Source organism: Carassius auratus, unplaced genomic scaffold (assembly GCF_003368295.1).
Source record: "Carassius auratus strain Wakin unplaced genomic scaffold, ASM336829v1 scaf_tig00022846, whole genome shotgun sequence".
NCBI classification, from domain to species: domain Eukaryota; kingdom Metazoa; phylum Chordata; class Actinopteri; order Cypriniformes; family Cyprinidae; genus Carassius; species Carassius auratus.
In genome coordinates this window covers 23,776-40,703 of record NW_020525220.1, presented here as the reverse complement: position 1 = coordinate 40,703, position 16,928 = coordinate 23,776, and the positions used below count along the sequence as shown (strand labels likewise).

The 16,928-nt window shown below is 48.1% G+C and overlaps 35 non-coding genes across 35 annotated transcripts; 6 read left to right on the top strand and 29 right to left on the bottom strand.

Annotated features, from left to right (window-relative positions):
* Positions 1–212: 212 nt before the first annotated feature.
* On the bottom strand, positions 213–284 carry trnaq-uug (transfer RNA glutamine (anticodon UUG)). The gene has a single exon. It is a non-coding gene; the product is annotated as a tRNA-Gln (tRNA).
* A 135-nt stretch (positions 285–419) lies between these two features.
* trnaf-gaa (transfer RNA phenylalanine (anticodon GAA)) lies at positions 420–492 on the bottom strand. The gene has a single exon. It is a non-coding gene; the product is annotated as a tRNA-Phe (tRNA).
* A 106-nt stretch (positions 493–598) lies between these two features.
* trnai-aau (transfer RNA isoleucine (anticodon AAU)) lies at positions 599–672 on the bottom strand. The gene has a single exon. It is a non-coding gene; the product is annotated as a tRNA-Ile (tRNA).
* A 97-nt stretch (positions 673–769) lies between these two features.
* On the bottom strand, positions 770–841 carry trnap-ugg (transfer RNA proline (anticodon UGG)). The gene has a single exon. It is a non-coding gene; the product is annotated as a tRNA-Pro (tRNA).
* Positions 842–1,778: 937 nt separating this feature from the next.
* Positions 1,779–1,851, top strand: trnaa-agc (transfer RNA alanine (anticodon AGC)). Its single transcript has one exon. It is a non-coding gene; the product is annotated as a tRNA-Ala (tRNA).
* Positions 1,852–2,626: 775 nt separating this feature from the next.
* Positions 2,627–2,698, bottom strand: trnaq-uug (transfer RNA glutamine (anticodon UUG)). Its single transcript has one exon. It is a non-coding gene; the product is annotated as a tRNA-Gln (tRNA).
* A 135-nt stretch (positions 2,699–2,833) lies between these two features.
* trnaf-gaa (transfer RNA phenylalanine (anticodon GAA)) lies at positions 2,834–2,906 on the bottom strand. Its single transcript has one exon. It is a non-coding gene; the product is annotated as a tRNA-Phe (tRNA).
* Positions 2,907–3,012: 106 nt separating this feature from the next.
* Positions 3,013–3,086, bottom strand: trnai-aau (transfer RNA isoleucine (anticodon AAU)). The gene has a single exon. It is a non-coding gene; the product is annotated as a tRNA-Ile (tRNA).
* A 97-nt stretch (positions 3,087–3,183) lies between these two features.
* Positions 3,184–3,255, bottom strand: trnap-ugg (transfer RNA proline (anticodon UGG)). Its single transcript has one exon. It is a non-coding gene; the product is annotated as a tRNA-Pro (tRNA).
* Positions 3,256–4,193: 938 nt separating this feature from the next.
* trnaa-agc (transfer RNA alanine (anticodon AGC)) lies at positions 4,194–4,266 on the top strand. The gene has a single exon. It is a non-coding gene; the product is annotated as a tRNA-Ala (tRNA).
* A 775-nt stretch (positions 4,267–5,041) lies between these two features.
* trnaq-uug (transfer RNA glutamine (anticodon UUG)) lies at positions 5,042–5,113 on the bottom strand. The gene has a single exon. It is a non-coding gene; the product is annotated as a tRNA-Gln (tRNA).
* Positions 5,114–5,248: 135 nt separating this feature from the next.
* trnaf-gaa (transfer RNA phenylalanine (anticodon GAA)) lies at positions 5,249–5,321 on the bottom strand. The gene has a single exon. It is a non-coding gene; the product is annotated as a tRNA-Phe (tRNA).
* Positions 5,322–5,427: 106 nt separating this feature from the next.
* trnai-aau (transfer RNA isoleucine (anticodon AAU)) lies at positions 5,428–5,501 on the bottom strand. Its single transcript has one exon. It is a non-coding gene; the product is annotated as a tRNA-Ile (tRNA).
* A 97-nt stretch (positions 5,502–5,598) lies between these two features.
* On the bottom strand, positions 5,599–5,670 carry trnap-ugg (transfer RNA proline (anticodon UGG)). The gene has a single exon. It is a non-coding gene; the product is annotated as a tRNA-Pro (tRNA).
* A 937-nt stretch (positions 5,671–6,607) lies between these two features.
* On the top strand, positions 6,608–6,680 carry trnaa-agc (transfer RNA alanine (anticodon AGC)). Its single transcript has one exon. It is a non-coding gene; the product is annotated as a tRNA-Ala (tRNA).
* A 774-nt stretch (positions 6,681–7,454) lies between these two features.
* trnaq-uug (transfer RNA glutamine (anticodon UUG)) lies at positions 7,455–7,526 on the bottom strand. Its single transcript has one exon. It is a non-coding gene; the product is annotated as a tRNA-Gln (tRNA).
* A 135-nt stretch (positions 7,527–7,661) lies between these two features.
* On the bottom strand, positions 7,662–7,734 carry trnaf-gaa (transfer RNA phenylalanine (anticodon GAA)). Its single transcript has one exon. It is a non-coding gene; the product is annotated as a tRNA-Phe (tRNA).
* A 106-nt stretch (positions 7,735–7,840) lies between these two features.
* Positions 7,841–7,914, bottom strand: trnai-aau (transfer RNA isoleucine (anticodon AAU)). The gene has a single exon. It is a non-coding gene; the product is annotated as a tRNA-Ile (tRNA).
* A 97-nt stretch (positions 7,915–8,011) lies between these two features.
* Positions 8,012–8,083, bottom strand: trnap-ugg (transfer RNA proline (anticodon UGG)). The gene has a single exon. It is a non-coding gene; the product is annotated as a tRNA-Pro (tRNA).
* A 937-nt stretch (positions 8,084–9,020) lies between these two features.
* Positions 9,021–9,093, top strand: trnaa-agc (transfer RNA alanine (anticodon AGC)). Its single transcript has one exon. It is a non-coding gene; the product is annotated as a tRNA-Ala (tRNA).
* Positions 9,094–9,868: 775 nt separating this feature from the next.
* trnaq-uug (transfer RNA glutamine (anticodon UUG)) lies at positions 9,869–9,940 on the bottom strand. Its single transcript has one exon. It is a non-coding gene; the product is annotated as a tRNA-Gln (tRNA).
* A 135-nt stretch (positions 9,941–10,075) lies between these two features.
* Positions 10,076–10,148, bottom strand: trnaf-gaa (transfer RNA phenylalanine (anticodon GAA)). Its single transcript has one exon. It is a non-coding gene; the product is annotated as a tRNA-Phe (tRNA).
* A 106-nt stretch (positions 10,149–10,254) lies between these two features.
* On the bottom strand, positions 10,255–10,328 carry trnai-aau (transfer RNA isoleucine (anticodon AAU)). The gene has a single exon. It is a non-coding gene; the product is annotated as a tRNA-Ile (tRNA).
* Positions 10,329–10,425: 97 nt separating this feature from the next.
* On the bottom strand, positions 10,426–10,497 carry trnap-ugg (transfer RNA proline (anticodon UGG)). Its single transcript has one exon. It is a non-coding gene; the product is annotated as a tRNA-Pro (tRNA).
* A 707-nt stretch (positions 10,498–11,204) lies between these two features.
* trnaa-agc (transfer RNA alanine (anticodon AGC)) lies at positions 11,205–11,277 on the top strand. The gene has a single exon. It is a non-coding gene; the product is annotated as a tRNA-Ala (tRNA).
* Positions 11,278–12,052: 775 nt separating this feature from the next.
* On the bottom strand, positions 12,053–12,124 carry trnaq-uug (transfer RNA glutamine (anticodon UUG)). Its single transcript has one exon. It is a non-coding gene; the product is annotated as a tRNA-Gln (tRNA).
* A 135-nt stretch (positions 12,125–12,259) lies between these two features.
* On the bottom strand, positions 12,260–12,332 carry trnaf-gaa (transfer RNA phenylalanine (anticodon GAA)). Its single transcript has one exon. It is a non-coding gene; the product is annotated as a tRNA-Phe (tRNA).
* Positions 12,333–12,438: 106 nt separating this feature from the next.
* On the bottom strand, positions 12,439–12,512 carry trnai-aau (transfer RNA isoleucine (anticodon AAU)). Its single transcript has one exon. It is a non-coding gene; the product is annotated as a tRNA-Ile (tRNA).
* Positions 12,513–12,609: 97 nt separating this feature from the next.
* Positions 12,610–12,681, bottom strand: trnap-ugg (transfer RNA proline (anticodon UGG)). Its single transcript has one exon. It is a non-coding gene; the product is annotated as a tRNA-Pro (tRNA).
* A 937-nt stretch (positions 12,682–13,618) lies between these two features.
* Positions 13,619–13,691, top strand: trnaa-agc (transfer RNA alanine (anticodon AGC)). Its single transcript has one exon. It is a non-coding gene; the product is annotated as a tRNA-Ala (tRNA).
* Positions 13,692–14,466: 775 nt separating this feature from the next.
* trnaq-uug (transfer RNA glutamine (anticodon UUG)) lies at positions 14,467–14,538 on the bottom strand. The gene has a single exon. It is a non-coding gene; the product is annotated as a tRNA-Gln (tRNA).
* A 135-nt stretch (positions 14,539–14,673) lies between these two features.
* On the bottom strand, positions 14,674–14,746 carry trnaf-gaa (transfer RNA phenylalanine (anticodon GAA)). Its single transcript has one exon. It is a non-coding gene; the product is annotated as a tRNA-Phe (tRNA).
* Positions 14,747–14,852: 106 nt separating this feature from the next.
* trnai-aau (transfer RNA isoleucine (anticodon AAU)) lies at positions 14,853–14,926 on the bottom strand. Its single transcript has one exon. It is a non-coding gene; the product is annotated as a tRNA-Ile (tRNA).
* A 97-nt stretch (positions 14,927–15,023) lies between these two features.
* trnap-ugg (transfer RNA proline (anticodon UGG)) lies at positions 15,024–15,095 on the bottom strand. Its single transcript has one exon. It is a non-coding gene; the product is annotated as a tRNA-Pro (tRNA).
* Positions 15,096–16,763: 1,668 nt separating this feature from the next.
* On the bottom strand, positions 16,764–16,835 carry trnaq-uug (transfer RNA glutamine (anticodon UUG)). The gene has a single exon. It is a non-coding gene; the product is annotated as a tRNA-Gln (tRNA).
* Positions 16,836–16,928: the final 93 nt, after the last annotated feature.

The window sequence follows — 16,928 nt, the reverse complement described above, 5'->3', positions numbered from 1 at the left end:
AGCTGCCAAAAAGTATTTCAGACATGGTCCTGCGCAAATTGGTTGCAAAAAGTGGTCCCACCGCGATTTGAACTCGGATCACTGGATTCAGAGTGCTAACCATTACACCATGAAACCTTACCTGGAGCAGCCGTTGCTCACAGGGCCACAAAGACTGTCACCAGTGCCAAACTAGTGCTGTTTTTTTCTTTTCCTGCGGCAAGAAACCACACAGGTTCCACCGAGATTCGAACTCAGATCGCTGGATTCAAAGCCCAGAGTGCTGACCATTACACCATGGAACCGAAACTGCTTGTTTGGTGGCCAACTGGGAAACAGATAGCTCCGTGGCAGTGGGGAAGCAGTTATACAGAGAAGTTGGAACCCAGTGATTTTTGGTCACTGGCCCGCCTCAAAAAGAGGAAATGAGTGGGAGATTTTGCCGAAACCCGGGATCGAACCAGGGACCTTTAGATCTTCAGTCTAACGCTCTCCCAACTGAGCTATTTCGGCCACAACAAGCTCCTGCTTAGCAAGCAGGGATTTCAGTGAGATCACCCTACTCTTTGTCACAGGAGAAGAGCAGAGCAGAGATGAGCCCCCAGACAATAAAAACAGCTGGCCAGTACGGGGATCGAACCCGCGACCTTGGCGTTATTAGCACCACGCTCTAACCAGCTGAGCTAACCGGCCTCCCTTCGCCATCTGTCTCTACCCGATTGAATAAAACACTGCCTCAATGTTAGTGAACGCAACGAGACAACAAAGCTTCACGTTTTATCCCGACCAAGGGCTCGTCCGGGATTTGAACCCGGGACCTCTCGCACCCAAAGCGAGAATCATACCCCTAGACCAACGAGCCTTCCTGTGCTGGGCCGAGAAAAAAGAGCTACTGCAGCATCAATAAAAGAAGGAACATGAACTAACGTGGAAGCAATCAAAGACCTCGAGACAGTGTTAAAGGCTAACGAACGCAAGTTGGCCTCTTAACTGACCTAAAAATGTGGCTGTGTCTAACATGTAGAGGGATGTTAGGGAGGACAGCTGAAACTGTCAGATGTCACTTAGACCAGCGGTTCTCAATTCCAGTCCTCGAGCCCCCTGCTCTTCACATTTTGTATGTTTCTCGTATAGCTTCAGACATTTGTTCCATTCAAACGTAAGTGCCCTGAGAAGTGGACATCACATGACATCCCTCCGTGATTCAAGTTCAAAGCGTATGTGTACGTTCAGTTCAAAGTGACTAACACAGAGGTGTACAGAGGTATACAGAGGTATATGATGTCACACTTGTCCATGTGTGAAGACGTTGCGCAGCGCAAATCCGTGAACCAATGTTCCAAAGTGAAGTAAACTTCGACGGATTTCCCCTGCTCAGGGAGTGGGGAGCAATGAACACTGTGTAGGGACCATGTCAATCGCAAGGAGCTCACTTCTAATGAGCTGATTATCCGAATCAGGTGTGCTAACAAAGAGAGACATGCAAAATATGCAGACCTTTGGGGAGCGAGGACTGGAATGGAGAACCGCTTCCTTATTCTTTAAGTCAGTGTGAGAAAAAAGAGGTGAGAAGTTGTCTGCGTGACCCGAGTGATGCAAGGTAGTCTGCATAATACAAGAATCCGCACATGCATACTGGCGTAACAAGACCGAGAAGGTCCTTTAACACAAAAGCTAAATCTCTTTGTTAATTCGACAACACAATCGCGGCCAGTGCAAAGGTGCAAGCCTAGAGGAGGGACGGCCTCTTTGCATCAAGCCGGTCATTCGCAGCTATGCTCGTCATTCTTGAAAGGCCAGGGGAATTAGCTCAAATGGTAGAGCGCTCGCTTAGCATGCGAGAGGTAGCGGGATCGATGCCCGCATTCTCCAAGTTGTCTCATTCCCTTTTACTCACACATCCCTAAATCAGTGGTTTTCAATCCTGTCCTGGAGGCATCCCTGCCCTGCACATTTTGCATTTCCCCTCATCTAACACACCAGTTTCAAATCATCAGCTCATTAATAGAGACTGCAAGACCTGATTTGGGTGTGTCTAGCACTGACGCAATGCTGCGACACTCCCACGTTAGCTTTTTTTGGGTCTCACAGCTGCCAAAAAGTATTTCAGACATGGTCCTGTGCAAATTGGTTGCAAAACATTGCCATTTTACACACAGTTCCCTAAAGCAGTGGTTTTCAAACCTGTCCTGGAGGCACCCCTGCCCTACACATTTTGAATGTTTCCCTCATCTATCACACCTGTTTCAAATCATCAACTCATTGATAGAGACCGCAAGACCTTATTTGGGTGTGTCTAATAAGGCAGACAATCAAACTGTGCAGGGCAGGGGTGCCTCCAGGACAGGTTTGAGAACCACTGCCCTAAAGAGACCGACTGGGCATTGATGCAATGCTGCCACAGTCTCTACGTTAGTTAATTTTTTTGGACTCAAAGCTGCCAAAAAGTATTTCAGACATGGTCCTGCGCAAATTGGTTGCAAAAAGTGGTCCCACCGCGATTTGAACTCGGATCACTGGATTCAGAGTGCTAACCATTACACCATGAAACCTTACCTGGAGCAGCCGTTGCTCACAGGGCCACAAAGACTGTCACCAGTGCCAAACTAGTGCTGTTTTTTTCTTTTCCTGCGGCAAGAAACCACACAGGTTCCACCGAGATTCGAACTCAGATCGCTGGATTCAAAGCCCAGAGTGCTGACCATTACACCATGGAACCGAAACTGCTTGTTTGGTGGCCAACTGGGAAACAGATAGCTCCGTGGCAGTGGGGAAGCAGTTATACAGAGAAGTTGGAACCCAGTGATTTTTGGTCACTGGCCCGCCTCAAAAAGAGGAAATGAGTGGGAGATTTTGCCGAAACCCGGGATCGAACCAGGGACCTTTAGATCTTCAGTCTAACGCTCTCCCAACTGAGCTATTTCGGCCACAACAAGCTCCTGCTTAGCAAGCAGGGATTTCAGTGAGATCACCCTACTCTTTGTCACAGGAGAAGAGCAGAGCAGAGATGAGCCCCCAGACAATAAAAACAGCTGGCCAGTACGGGGATCGAACCCGCGACCTTGGCGTTATTAGCACCACGCTCTAACCAGCTGAGCTAACCGGCCTCCCTTCGCCATCTGTCTCTACCCGATTGAATAAAAAACTGCCTCAATGTTAGTGAACGCAACGAGACAACAAAGCTTCACGTTTTATCCCGACCAAGGGCTCGTCCGGGATTTGAACCCGGGACCTCTCGCACCCAAAGCGAGAATCATACCCCTAGACCAACGAGCCTTCCTGTGCTGGGCCGAGAAAAAAGAGCTACTGCCAGCATCAATAAAAGAAGGAACATGAACTAACGTGGAAGCAATCAAAGACCTCGAGACAGTGTTAAAGGCTAACGAACGCAAGTTGGCCTCTTAACTGACCTAAAAATGTGGCTGTGTCTAACATGTAGAGGGATGTTAGGGAGGACAGCTGAAACTGTCAGATGTCACTTAGACCAGCGGTTCTCAATTCCAGTCCTCGAGCCCCCTGCTCTTCACATTTTGTATGTTTCTCGTATAGCTTCAGACATTTGTTCCATTCAAACGTAAGTGCCCTGAGAAGTGGACATCACATGACATCCCTCCGTGATTCAAGTTCAAAGCGTATGTGTACGTTCAGTTCAAAGTGACTAACACAGAGGTGTACAGAGGTATACAGAGGTATATGATGTCACACTTGTCCATGTGTGAAGACGTTGCGCAGCGCAAATCCGTGAACCAATGTTCCAAAGTGAAGTAAACTTCGACGGATTTCCCCTGCTCAGGGAGTGGGGAGCAATGAACACTGTGTAGGGACCATGTCAATCGCAAGGAGCTCACTTCTAATGAGCTGATTATCCGAATCAGGTGTGCTAACAAAGAGAGACATGCAAAATATGCAGACCTTTGGGGAGCGAGGACTGGAATGGAGAACCGCTTCCTTATTCTTTAAGTCAGTGTGAGAAAAAAGAGGTGAGAAGTTGTCTGCGTGACCCGAGTGATGCAAGGTAGTCTGCATAATACAAGAATCCGCACATGCATACTGGCGTAACAAGACCGAGAAGGTCCTTTAACACAAAAGCTAAATCTCTTTGTTAATTCGACAACACAATCGCGGCCAGTGCAAAGGTGCAAGCCTAGAGGAGGGACGGCCTCTTTGCATCAAGCCGGTCATTCGCAGCTATGCTCGTCATTCTTGAAAGGCCAGGGGAATTAGCTCAAATGGTAGAGCGCTCGCTTAGCATGCGAGAGGTAGCGGGATCGATGCCCGCATTCTCCAAGTTGGCTCATGCCCTTTTACTCACACATCCCTAAATCAGTGGTTTTCAATCCTGTCCTGGAGGCATCCCTGCCCTGCACATTTTGCATTTCCCCTCATCTAACACACCAGTTTCAAATCATCAGCTCATTAATAGAGACTGCAAGACCTGATTTGGGTGTGTCTAGCACTGACGCAATGCTGCGACACTCCCACGTTAGCTTTTTTTGGGTCTCACAGCTGCCAAAAAGTATTTCAGACATGGTCCTGTGCAAATTGGTTGCAAAACATTGCCATTTTACACACAGTTCCCTAAAGCAGTGGTTTTCAAACCTGTCCTGGAGGCACCCCTGCCCTACACATTTTGAATGTTTCCCTCATCTATCACACCTGTTTCAAATCATCAACTCATTGATAGAGACCGCAAGACCTTATTTGGGTGTGTCTAATAAGGCAGACAATCAAACTGTGCAGGGCAGGGGTGCCTCCAGGACAGGTTTGAGAACCACTGCCCTAAAGAGACCGACTGGGCATTGATGCAATGCTGCCACAGTCTCTACGTTAGTTAATTTTTTTGGACTCAAAGCTGCCAAAAAGTATTTCAGACATGGTCCTGCGCAAATTGGTTGCAAAAAGTGGTCCCACCGCGATTTGAACTCGGATCACTGGATTCAGAGTGCTAACCATTACACCATGAAACCTTACCTGGAGCAGCCGTTGCTCACAGGGCCACAAAGACTGTCACCAGTGCCAAACTAGTGCTGTTTTTTTCTTTTCCTGCGGCAAGAAACCACACAGGTTCCACCGAGATTCGAACTCAGATCGCTGGATTCAAAGCCCAGAGTGCTGACCATTACACCATGGAACCGAAACTGCTTGTTTGGTGGCCAACTGGGAAACAGATAGCTCCGTGGCAGTGGGGAAGCAGTTATACAGAGAAGTTGGAACCCAGTGATTTTTGGTCACTGGCCCGCCTCAAAAAGAGGAAATGAGTGGGAGATTTTGCCGAAACCCGGGATCGAACCAGGGACCTTTAGATCTTCAGTCTAACGCTCTCCCAACTGAGCTATTTCGGCCACAACAAGCTCCTGCTTAGCAAGCAGGGATTTCAGTGAGATCACCCTACTCTTTGTCACAGGAGAAGAGCAGAGCAGAGATGAGCCCCCAGACAATAAAAACAGCTGGCCAGTACGGGGATCGAACCCGCGACCTTGGCGTTATTAGCACCACGCTCTAACCAGCTGAGCTAACCGGCCTCCCTTCGCCATCTGTCTCTACCCGATTGAATAAAAAACTGCCTCAATGTTAGTGAACGCAACGAGACAACAAAGCTTCACGTTTTATCCCGACCAAGGGCTCGTCCGGGATTTGAACCCGGGACCTCTCGCACCCAAAGCGAGAATCATACCCCTAGACCAACGAGCCTTCCTGTGCTGGGCCGAGAAAAAAGAGCTACTCCAGCATCAATAAAAGAAGGAACATGAACTAACGTGGAAGCAATCAAAGACCTCGAGACAGTGTTAAAGGCTAACGAACGCAAGTTGGCCTCTTAACTGACCTAAAAATGTGGCTGTGTCTAACATGTAGAGGGATGTTAGGGAGGACAGCTGAAACTGTCAGATGTCACTTAGACCAGCGGTTCTCAATTCCAGTCCTCGAGCCCCCTGCTCTTCACATTTTGTATGTTTCTCGTATAGCTTCAGACATTTGTTCCATTCAAACGTAAGTGCCCTGAGAAGTGGACATCACATGACATCCCTCCGTGATTCAAGTTCAAAGCGTATGTGTACGTTCAGTTCAAAGTGACTAACACAGAGGTGTACAGAGGTATACAGAGGTATATGATGTCACACTTGTCCATGTGTGAAGACGTTGCGCAGCGCAAATCCGTGAACCAATGTTCCAAAGTGAAGTAAACTTCGACGGATTTCCCCTGCTCAGGGAGTGGGGAGCAATGAACACTGTGTAGGGACCATGTCAATCGCAAGGAGCTCACTTCTAATGAGCTGATTATCCGAATCAGGTGTGCTAACAAAGAGAGACATGCAAAATATGCAGACCTTTGGGGAGCGAGGACTGGAATGGAGAACCGCTTCCTTATTCTTTAAGTCAGTGTGAGAAAAAAGAGGTGAGAAGTTGTCTGCGTGACCCGAGTGATGCAAGGTAGTCTGCATAATACAAGAATCCGCACATGCATACTGGCGTAACAAGACCGAGAAGGTCCTTTAACACAAAAGCTAAATCTCTTTGTTAATTCGACAACACAATCGCGGCCAGTGCAAAGGTGCAAGCCTAGAGGAGGGACGGCCTCTTTGCATCAAGCCGGTCATTCGCAGCTATGCTCGTCATTCTTGAAAGGCCAGGGGAATTAGCTCAAATGGTAGAGCGCTCGCTTAGCATGCGAGAGGTAGCGGGATCGATGCCCGCATTCTCCAAGTTGGCTCATGCCCTTTTACTCACACATCCCTAAATCAGTGGTTTTCAATCCTGTCCTGGAGGCATCCCTGCCCTGCACATTTTGCATTTCCCCTCATCTAACACACCAGTTTCAAATCATCAGCTCATTAATAGAGACTGCAAGACCTGATTTGGGTGTGTCTAGCACTGACGCAATGCTGCGACACTCCCACGTTAGCTTTTTTGGGTCTCACAGCTGCCAAAAAGTATTTCAGACATGGTCCTGTGCAAATTGGTTGCAAAACATTGCCATTTTACACACAGTTCCCTAAAGCAGTGGTTTTCAAACCTGTCCTGGAGGCACCCCTGCCCTACACATTTTGAATGTTTCCCTCATCTATCACACCTGTTTCAAATCATCAACTCATTGATAGAGACCGCAAGACCTTATTTGGGTGTGTCTAATAAGGCAGACAATCAAACTGTGCAGGGCAGGGGTGCCTCCAGGACAGGTTTGAGAACCACTGCCCTAAAGAGACCGACTGGGCATTGATGCAATGCTGCCACAGTCTCTACGTTAGTTAATTTTTTTGGACTCAAAGCTGCCAAAAAGTATTTCAGACATGGTCCTGCGCAAATTGGTTGCAAAAAGTGGTCCCACCGCGATTTGAACTCGGATCACTGGATTCAGAGTGCTAACCATTACACCATGAAACCTTACCTGGAGCAGCCGTTGCTCACAGGGCCACAAAGACTGTCACCAGTGCCAAACTAGTGCTGTTTTTTTCTTTTCCTGCGGCAAGAAACCACACAGGTTCCACCGAGATTCGAACTCAGATCGCTGGATTCAAAGCCCAGAGTGCTGACCATTACACCATGGAACCGAAACTGCTTGTTTGGTGGCCAACTGGGAAACAGATAGCTCCGTGGCAGTGGGGAAGCAGTTATACAGAGAAGTTGGAACCCAGTGATTTTTGGTCACTGGCCCGCCTCAAAAAGAGGAAATGAGTGGGAGATTTTGCCGAAACCCGGGATCGAACCAGGGACCTTTAGATCTTCAGTCTAACGCTCTCCCAACTGAGCTATTTCGGCCACAACAAGCTCCTGCTTAGCAAGCAGGGATTTCAGTGAGATCACCCTACTCTTTGTCACAGGAGAAGAGCAGAGCAGAGATGAGCCCCCAGACAATAAAAACAGCTGGCCAGTACGGGGATCGAACCCGCGACCTTGGCGTTATTAGCACCACGCTCTAACCAGCTGAGCTAACCGGCCTCCCTTCGCCATCTGTCTCTACCCGATTGAATAAAAAACTGCCTCAATGTTAGTGAACGCAACGAGACAACAAAGCTTCACGTTTTATCCCGACCAAGGGCTCGTCCGGGATTTGAACCCGGGACCTCTCGCACCCAAAGCGAGAATCATACCCCTAGACCAACGAGCCTTCCTGTGCTGGGCCGAGAAAAAAGAGCTACTCCAGCATCAATAAAAGAAGGAACATGAACTAACGTGGAAGCAATCAAAGACCTCGAGACAGTGTTAAAGGCTAACGAACGCAAGTTGGCCTCTTAACTGACCTAAAAATGTGGCTGTGTCTAACATGTAGAGGGATGTTAGGGAGGACAGCTGAAACTGTCAGATGTCACTTAGACCAGCGGTTCTCAATTCCAGTCCTCGAGCCCCCTGCTCTTCACATTTTGTATGTTTCTCGTATAGCTTCAGACATTTGTTCCATTCAAACGTAAGTGCCCTGAGAAGTGGACATCACATGACATCCCTCCGTGATTCAAGTTCAAAGCGTATGTGTACGTTCAGTTCAAAGTGACTAACACAGAGGTGTACAGAGGTATACAGAGGTATATGATGTCACACTTGTCCATGTGTGAAGACGTTGCGCAGCGCAAATCCGTGAACCAATGTTCCAAAGTGAAGTAAACTTCGACGGATTTCCCCTGCTCAGGGAGTGGGGAGCAATGAACACTGTGTAGGGACCATGTCAATCGCAAGGAGCTCACTTCTAATGAGCTGATTATCCGAATCAGGTGTGCTAACAAAGAGAGACATGCAAAATATGCAGACCTTTGGGGAGCGAGGACTGGAATGGAGAACCGCTTCCTTATTCTTTAAGTCAGTGTGAGAAAAAAGAGGTGAGAAGTTGTCTGCGTGACCCGAGTGATGCAAGGTAGTCTGCATAATACAAGAATCCGCACATGCATACTGGCGTAACAAGACCGAGAAGGTCCTTTAACACAAAAGCTAAATCTCTTTGTTAATTCGACAACACAATCGCGGCCAGTGCAAAGGTGCAAGCCTAGAGGAGGGACGGCCTCTTTGCATCAAGCCGGTCATTCGCAGCTATGCTCGTCATTCTTGAAAGGCCAGGGGAATTAGCTCAAATGGTAGAGCGCTCGCTTAGCATGCGAGAGGTAGCGGGATCGATGCCCGCATTCTCCAAGTTGGCTCATGCCCTTTTACTCACACATCCCTAAATCAGTGGTTTTCAATCCTGTCCTGGAGGCATCCCTGCCCTGCACATTTTGCATTTCCCCTCATCTAACACACCAGTTTCAAATCATCAGCTCATTAATAGAGACTGCAAGACCTGATTTGGGTGTGTCTAGCACTGACGCAATGCTGCGACACTCCCACGTTAGCTTTTTTTGGGTCTCACAGCTGCCAAAAAGTATTTCAGACATGGTCCTGTGCAAATTGGTTGCAAAACATTGCCATTTTACACACAGTTCCCTAAAGCAGTGGTTTTCAAACCTGTCCTGGAGGCACCCCTGCCCTACACATTTTGAATGTTTCCCTCATCTATCACACCTGTTTCAAATCATCAACTCATTGATAGAGACCGCAAGACCTTATTTGGGTGTGTCTAATAAGGCAGACAATCAAACTGTGCAGGGCAGGGGTGCCTCCAGGACAGGTTTGAGAACCACTGCCCTAAAGAGACCGACTGGGCATTGATGCAATGCTGCCACAGTCTCTACGTTAGTTAATTTTTTTGGACTCAAAGCTGCCAAAAAGTATTTCAGACATGGTCCTGCGCAAATTGGTTGCAAAAAGTGGTCCCACCGCGATTTGAACTCGGATCACTGGATTCAGAGTGCTAACCATTACACCATGAAACCTTACCTGGAGCAGCCGTTGCTCACAGGGCCACAAAGACTGTCACCAGTGCCAAACTAGTGCTGTTTTTTTCTTTTCCTGCGGCAAGAAACCACACAGGTTCCACCGAGATTCGAACTCAGATCGCTGGATTCAAAGCCCAGAGTGCTGACCATTACACCATGGAACCGAAACTGCTTGTTTGGTGGCCAACTGGGAAACAGATAGCTCCGTGGCAGTGGGGAAGCAGTTATACAGAGAAGTTGGAACCCAGTGATTTTTGGTCACTGGCCCGCCTCAAAAAGAGGAAATGAGTGGGAGATTTTGCCGAAACCCGGGATCGAACCAGGGACCTTTAGATCTTCAGTCTAACGCTCTCCCAACTGAGCTATTTCGGCCACAACAAGCTCCTGCTTAGCAAGCAGGGATTTCAGTGAGATCACCCTACTCTTTGTCACAGGAGAAGAGCAGAGCAGAGATGAGCCCCCAGACAATAAAAACAGCTGGCCAGTACGGGGATCGAACCCGCGACCTTGGCGTTATTAGCACCACGCTCTAACCAGCTGAGCTAACCGGCCTCCCTTCGCCATCTGTCTCTACCCGATTGAATAAAACACTGCCTCAATGTTAGTGAACGCAACGAGACAACAAAGCTTCACGTTTTATCCCGACCAAGGGCTCGTCCGGGATTTGAACCCGGGACCTCTCGCACCCAAAGCGAGAATCATACCCCTAGACCAACGAGCCTTCCTGTGCTGGGCCGAGAAAAAAGAGCTACTCCAGCATCAATAAAAGAAGGAACATGAACTAACGTGGAAGCAATCAAAGACCTCGAGACAGTGTTAAAGGCTAACGAACGCAAGTTGGCCTCTTAACTGACCTAAAAATGTGGCTGTGTCTAACATGTAGAGGGATGTTAGGGAGGACAGCTGAAACTGTCAGATGTCACTTAGACCAGCGGTTCTCAATTCCAGTCCTCGAGCCCCCTGCTCTTCACATTTTGTATGTTTCTCGTATAGCTTCAGACATTTGTTCCATTCAAACGTAAGTGCCCTGAGAAGTGGACATCACATGACATCCCCTCCGTGATTCAAGTTCAAAGCGTATGTGTACGTTCAGTTCAAAGTGACTAACACAGAGGTGTACAGAGGTATACAGAGGTATATGATGTCACACTTGTCCATGTGTGAAGACGTTGCGCAGCGCAAATCCGTGAACCAATGTTCCAAAGTGAAGTAAACTTCGACGGATTTCCCCTGCTCAGGGAGTTGGGAGCAATGAAACAGCATACTGGCGTAACAAGACCGAGAAGGTCCTTTAACACAAAAGCTAAATCTCTTTGTTAATTCGACAACACAATCGCGGCCAGTGCAAAGGTGCAAGCCTAGAGGAGGGACGGCCTCTTTGCATCAAGCCGGTCATTCGCAGCTATGCTCGTCATTCTTGAAAGGCCAGGGGAATTAGCTCAAATGGTAGAGCGCTCGCTTAGCATGCGAGAGGTAGCGGGATCGATGCCCGCATTCTCCAAGTTGGCTCATGCCCTTTTACTCACACATCCCTAAATCAGTGGTTTTCAATCCTGTCCTGGAGGCATCCCTGCCCTGCACATTTTGCATTTCCCCTCATCTAACACACCAGTTTCAAATCATCAGCTCATTAATAGAGACTGCAAGACCTGATTTGGGTGTGTCTAGCACTGACGCAATGCTGCGACACTCCCACGTTAGCTTTTTTTGGGTCTCACAGCTGCCAAAAAGTATTTCAGACATGGTCCTGTGCAAATTGGTTGCAAAACATTGCCATTTTACACACAGTTCCCTAAAGCAGTGGTTTTCAAACCTGTCCTGGAGGCACCCCTGCCCTACACATTTTGAATGTTTCCCTCATCTATCACACCTGTTTCAAATCATCAACTCATTGATAGAGACCGCAAGACCTTATTTGGGTGTGTCTAATAAGGCAGACAATCAAACTGTGCAGGGCAGGGGTGCCTCCAGGACAGGTTTGAGAACCACTGCCCTAAAGAGACCGACTGGGCATTGATGCAATGCTGCCACAGTCTCTACGTTAGTTAATTTTTTTGGACTCAAAGCTGCCAAAAAGTATTTCAGACATGGTCCTGCGCAAATTGGTTGCAAAAAGTGGTCCCACCGCGATTTGAACTCGGATCACTGGATTCAGAGTGCTAACCATTACACCATGAAACCTTACCTGGAGCAGCCGTTGCTCACAGGGCCACAAAGACTGTCACCAGTGCCAAACTAGTGCTGTTTTTTTCTTTTCCTGCGGCAAGAAACCACACAGGTTCCACCGAGATTCGAACTCAGATCGCTGGATTCAAAGCCCAGAGTGCTGACCATTACACCATGGAACCGAAACTGCTTGTTTGGTGGCCAACTGGGAAACAGATAGCTCCGTGGCAGTGGGGAAGCAGTTATACAGAGAAGTTGGAACCCAGTGATTTTTGGTCACTGGCCCGCCTCAAAAAGAGGAAATGAGTGGGAGATTTTGCCGAAACCCGGGATCGAACCAGGGACCTTTAGATCTTCAGTCTAACGCTCTCCCAACTGAGCTATTTCGGCCACAACAAGCTCCTGCTTAGCAAGCAGGGATTTCAGTGAGATCACCCTACTCTTTGTCACAGGAGAAGAGCAGAGCAGAGATGAGCCCCCAGACAATAAAAACAGCTGGCCAGTACGGGGATCGAACCCGCGACCTTGGCGTTATTAGCACCACGCTCTAACCAGCTGAGCTAACCGGCCTCCCTTCGCCATCTGTCTCTACCCGATTGAATAAAAAACTGCCTCAATGTTAGTGAACGCAACGAGACAACAAAGCTTCACGTTTTATCCCGACCAAGGGCTCGTCCGGGATTTGAACCCGGGACCTCTCGCACCCAAAGCGAGAATCATACCCCTAGACCAACGAGCCTTCCTGTGCTGGGCCGAGAAAAAAGAGCTACTCCAGCATCAATAAAAGAAGGAACATGAACTAACGTGGAAGCAATCAAAGACCTCGAGACAGTGTTAAAGGCTAACGAACGCAAGTTGGCCTCTTAACTGACCTAAAAATGTGGCTGTGTCTAACATGTAGAGGGATGTTAGGGAGGACAGCTGAAACTGTCAGATGTCACTTAGACCAGCGGTTCTCAATTCCAGTCCTCGAGCCCCCTGCTCTTCACATTTTGTATGTTTCTCGTATAGCTTCAGACATTTGTTCCATTCAAACGTAAGTGCCCTGAGAAGTGGACATCACATGACATCCCTCCGTGATTCAAGTTCAAAGCGTATGTGTACGTTCAGTTCAAAGTGACTAACACAGAGGTGTACAGAGGTATACAGAGGTATATGATGTCACACTTGTCCATGTGTGAAGACGTTGCGCAGCGCAAATCCGTGAACCAATGTTCCAAAGTGAAGTAAACTTCGACGGATTTCCCCTGCTCAGGGAGTGGGGAGCAATGAACACTGTGTAGGGACCATGTCAATCGCAAGGAGCTCACTTCTAATGAGCTGATTATCCGAATCAGGTGTGCTAACAAAGAGAGACATGCAAAATATGCAGACCTTTGGGGAGCGAGGACTGGAATGGAGAACCGCTTCCTTATTCTTTAAGTCAGTGTGAGAAAAAAGAGGTGAGAAGTTGTCTGCGTGACCCGAGTGATGCAAGGTAGTCTGCATAATACAAGAATCCGCACATGCATACTGGCGTAACAAGACCGAGAAGGTCCTTTAACACAAAAGCTAAATCTCTTTGTTAATTCGACAACACAATCGCGGCCAGTGCAAAGGTGCAAGCCTAGAGGAGGGACGGCCTCTTTGCATCAAGCCGGTCATTCGCAGCTATGCTCGTCATTCTTGAAAGGCCAGGGGAATTAGCTCAAATGGTAGAGCGCTCGCTTAGCATGCGAGAGGTAGCGGGATCGATGCCCGCATTCTCCAAGTTGGCTCATGCCCTTTTACTCACACATCCCTAAATCAGTGGTTTTCAATCCTGTCCTGGAGGCATCCCTGCCCTGCACATTTTGCATTTCCCCTCATCTAACACACCAGTTTCAAATCATCAGCTCATTAATAGAGACTGCAAGACCTGATTTGGGTGTGTCTAGCACTGACGCAATGCTGCGACACTCCCACGTTAGCTTTTTTTGGGTCTCACAGCTGCCAAAAAGTATTTCAGACATGGTCCTGTGCAAATTGGTTGCAAAACATTGCCATTTTACACACAGTTCCCTAAAGCAGTGGTTTTCAAACCTGTCCTGGAGGCACCCCTGCCCTACACATTTTGAATGTTTCCCTCATCTATCACACCTGTTTCAAATCATCAACTCATTGATAGAGACCGCAAGACCTTATTTGGGTGTGTCTAATAAGGCAGACAATCAAACTGTGCAGGGCAGGGGTGCCTCCAGGACAGGTTTGAGAACCACTGCCCTAAAGAGACCGACTGGGCATTGATGCAATGCTGCCACAGTCTCTACGTTAGTTAATTTTTTTGGACTCAAAGCTGCCAAAAAGTATTTCAGACATGGTCCTGCGCAAATTGGTTGCAAAAAGTGGTCCCACCGCGATTTGAACTCGGATCACTGGATTCAGAGTGCTAACCATTACACCATGAAACCTTACCTGGAGCAGCCGTTGCTCACAGGGCCACAAAGACTGTCACCAGTGCCAAACTAGTGCTGTTTTTTTCTTTTCCTGCGGCAAGAAACCACACAGGTTCCACCGAGATTCGAACTCAGATCGCTGGATTCAAAGCCCAGAGTGCTGACCATTACACCATGGAACCGAAACTGCTTGTTTGGTGGCCAACTGGGAAACAGATAGCTCCGTGGCAGTGGGGAAGCAGTTATACAGAGAAGTTGGAACCCAGTGATTTTTGGTCACTGGCCCGCCTCAAAAAGAGGAAATGAGTGGGAGATTTTGCCGAAACCCGGGATCGAACCAGGGACCTTTAGATCTTCAGTCTAACGCTCTCCCAACTGAGCTATTTCGGCCACAACAAGCTCCTGCTTAGCAAGCAGGGATTTCAGTGAGATCACCCTACTCTTTGTCACAGGAGAAGAGCAGAGCAGAGATGAGCCCCCAGACAATAAAAACAGCTGGCCAGTACGGGGATCGAACCCGCGACCTTGGCGTTATTAGCACCACGCTCTAACCAGCTGAGCTAACCGGCCTCCCTTCGCCATCTGTCTCTACCCGATTGAATAAAAAACTGCCTCAATGTTAGTGAACGCAACGAGACAACAAAGCTTCACGTTTTATCCCGACCAAGGGCTCGTCCGGGATTTGAACCCGGGACCTCTCGCACCCAAAGCGAGAATCATACCCCTAGACCAACGAGCCTTCCTGTGCTGGGCCGAGAAAAAAGAGCTACTCCAGCATCAATAAAAGAAGGAACATGAACTAACGTGGAAGCAATCAAAGACCTCGAGACAGTGTTAAAGGCTAACGAACGCAAGTTGGCCTCTTAACTGACCTAAAAATGTGGCTGTGTCTAACATGTAGAGGGATGTTAGGGAGGACAGCTGAAACTGTCAGATGTCACTTAGACCAGCGGTTCTCAATTCCAGTCCTCGAGCCCCCTGCTCTTCACATTTTGTATGTTTCTCGTATAGCTTCAGACATTTGTTCCATTCAAACGTAAGTGCCCTGAGAAGTGGACATCACATGACATCCCTCCGTGATTCAAGTTCAAAGCGTATGTGTACGTTCAGTTCAAAGTGACTAACACAGAGGTGTACAGAGGTATACAGAGGTATATGATGTCACACTTGTCCATGTGTGAAGACGTTGCGCAGCGCAAATCCGTGAACCAATGTTCCAAAGTGAAGTAAACTTCGACGGATTTCCCCTGCTCAGGGAGTGGGGAGCAATGAACACTGTGTAGGGACCATGTCAATCGCAAGGAGCTCACTTCTAATGAGCTGATTATCCGAATCAGGTGTGCTAACAAAGAGAGACATGCAAAATATGCAGACCTTTGGGGAGCGAGGACTGGAATGGAGAACCGCTTCCTTATTCTTTAAGTCAGTGTGAGAAAAAAGAGGTGAGAAGTTGTCTGCGTGACCCGAGTGATGCAAGGTAGTCTGCATAATACAAGAATCCGCACATGCATACTGGCGTAACAAGACCGAGAAGGTCCTTTAACACAAAAGCTAAATCTCTTTGTTAATTCGACAACACAATCGCGGCCAGTGCAAAGGTGCAAGCCTAGAGGAGGGACGGCCTCTTTGCATCAAGCCGGTCATTCGCAGCTATGCTCGTCATTCTTGAAAGGCCAGGGGAATCCTGTCCTGGAGGCATCCCTGCCCTGCACATTTTGCATTTCCCCTCATCTAACACACCAGTTTCAAATCATCAGCTCATTAATAGAGACTGCAAGACCTGATTTGGGTGTGTCTAGCACTGACGCAATGCTGCGACACTCCCACGTTAGCTTTTTTGGGGTCTCACAGCTGCCAAAAAGTATTTCAGACATGGTCCTGTGCAAATTGGTTGCAAAACATTGCCATTTTACACACAGTTCCCTAAAGCAGTGGTTTTCAAACCTGTCCTGGAGGCACCCCTGCCCTACACATTTTGAATGTTTCCCTCATCTATCACACCTGTTTCAAATCATCAACTCATTGATAGAGACCGCAAGACCTTATTTGGGTGTGTCTAATAAGGCAGACAATCAAACTGTGCAGGGCAGGGGTGCCTCCAGGACAGGTTTGAGAACCACTGCCCTAAAGAGACCGACTGGGCATTGATGCAATGCTGCCACAGTCTCTACGTTAGTTAATTTTTTTGGACTCAAAGCTGCCAAAAAGTATTTCAGACATGGTCCTGCGCAAATTGGTTGCAAAAAGTGGTCCCACCGCGATTTGAACTCGGATCACTGGATTCAGAGTGCTAACCATTACACCATGAAACCTTACCTGGAGCAGCCGTTGCTCACAGGGCCACAAAGACTGTCACCAGTGCCAAACTAGTGCTGTTTTTTTCTTTTCCTGCGGCAAGAAACCACACAGGTTCCACCGAGATTCGAACTCAGATCGCTGGATTCAAAGCCCAGAGTGCTGACCATTACACCATGGAACCGAAACTGCTTGTTTGGTGGCCAACTGGGAAACAGATAGCTCCGTGGCAGTGGGGAAGCAGTTATACAGAGAAGTTGGAACCCAGTGATTTTTG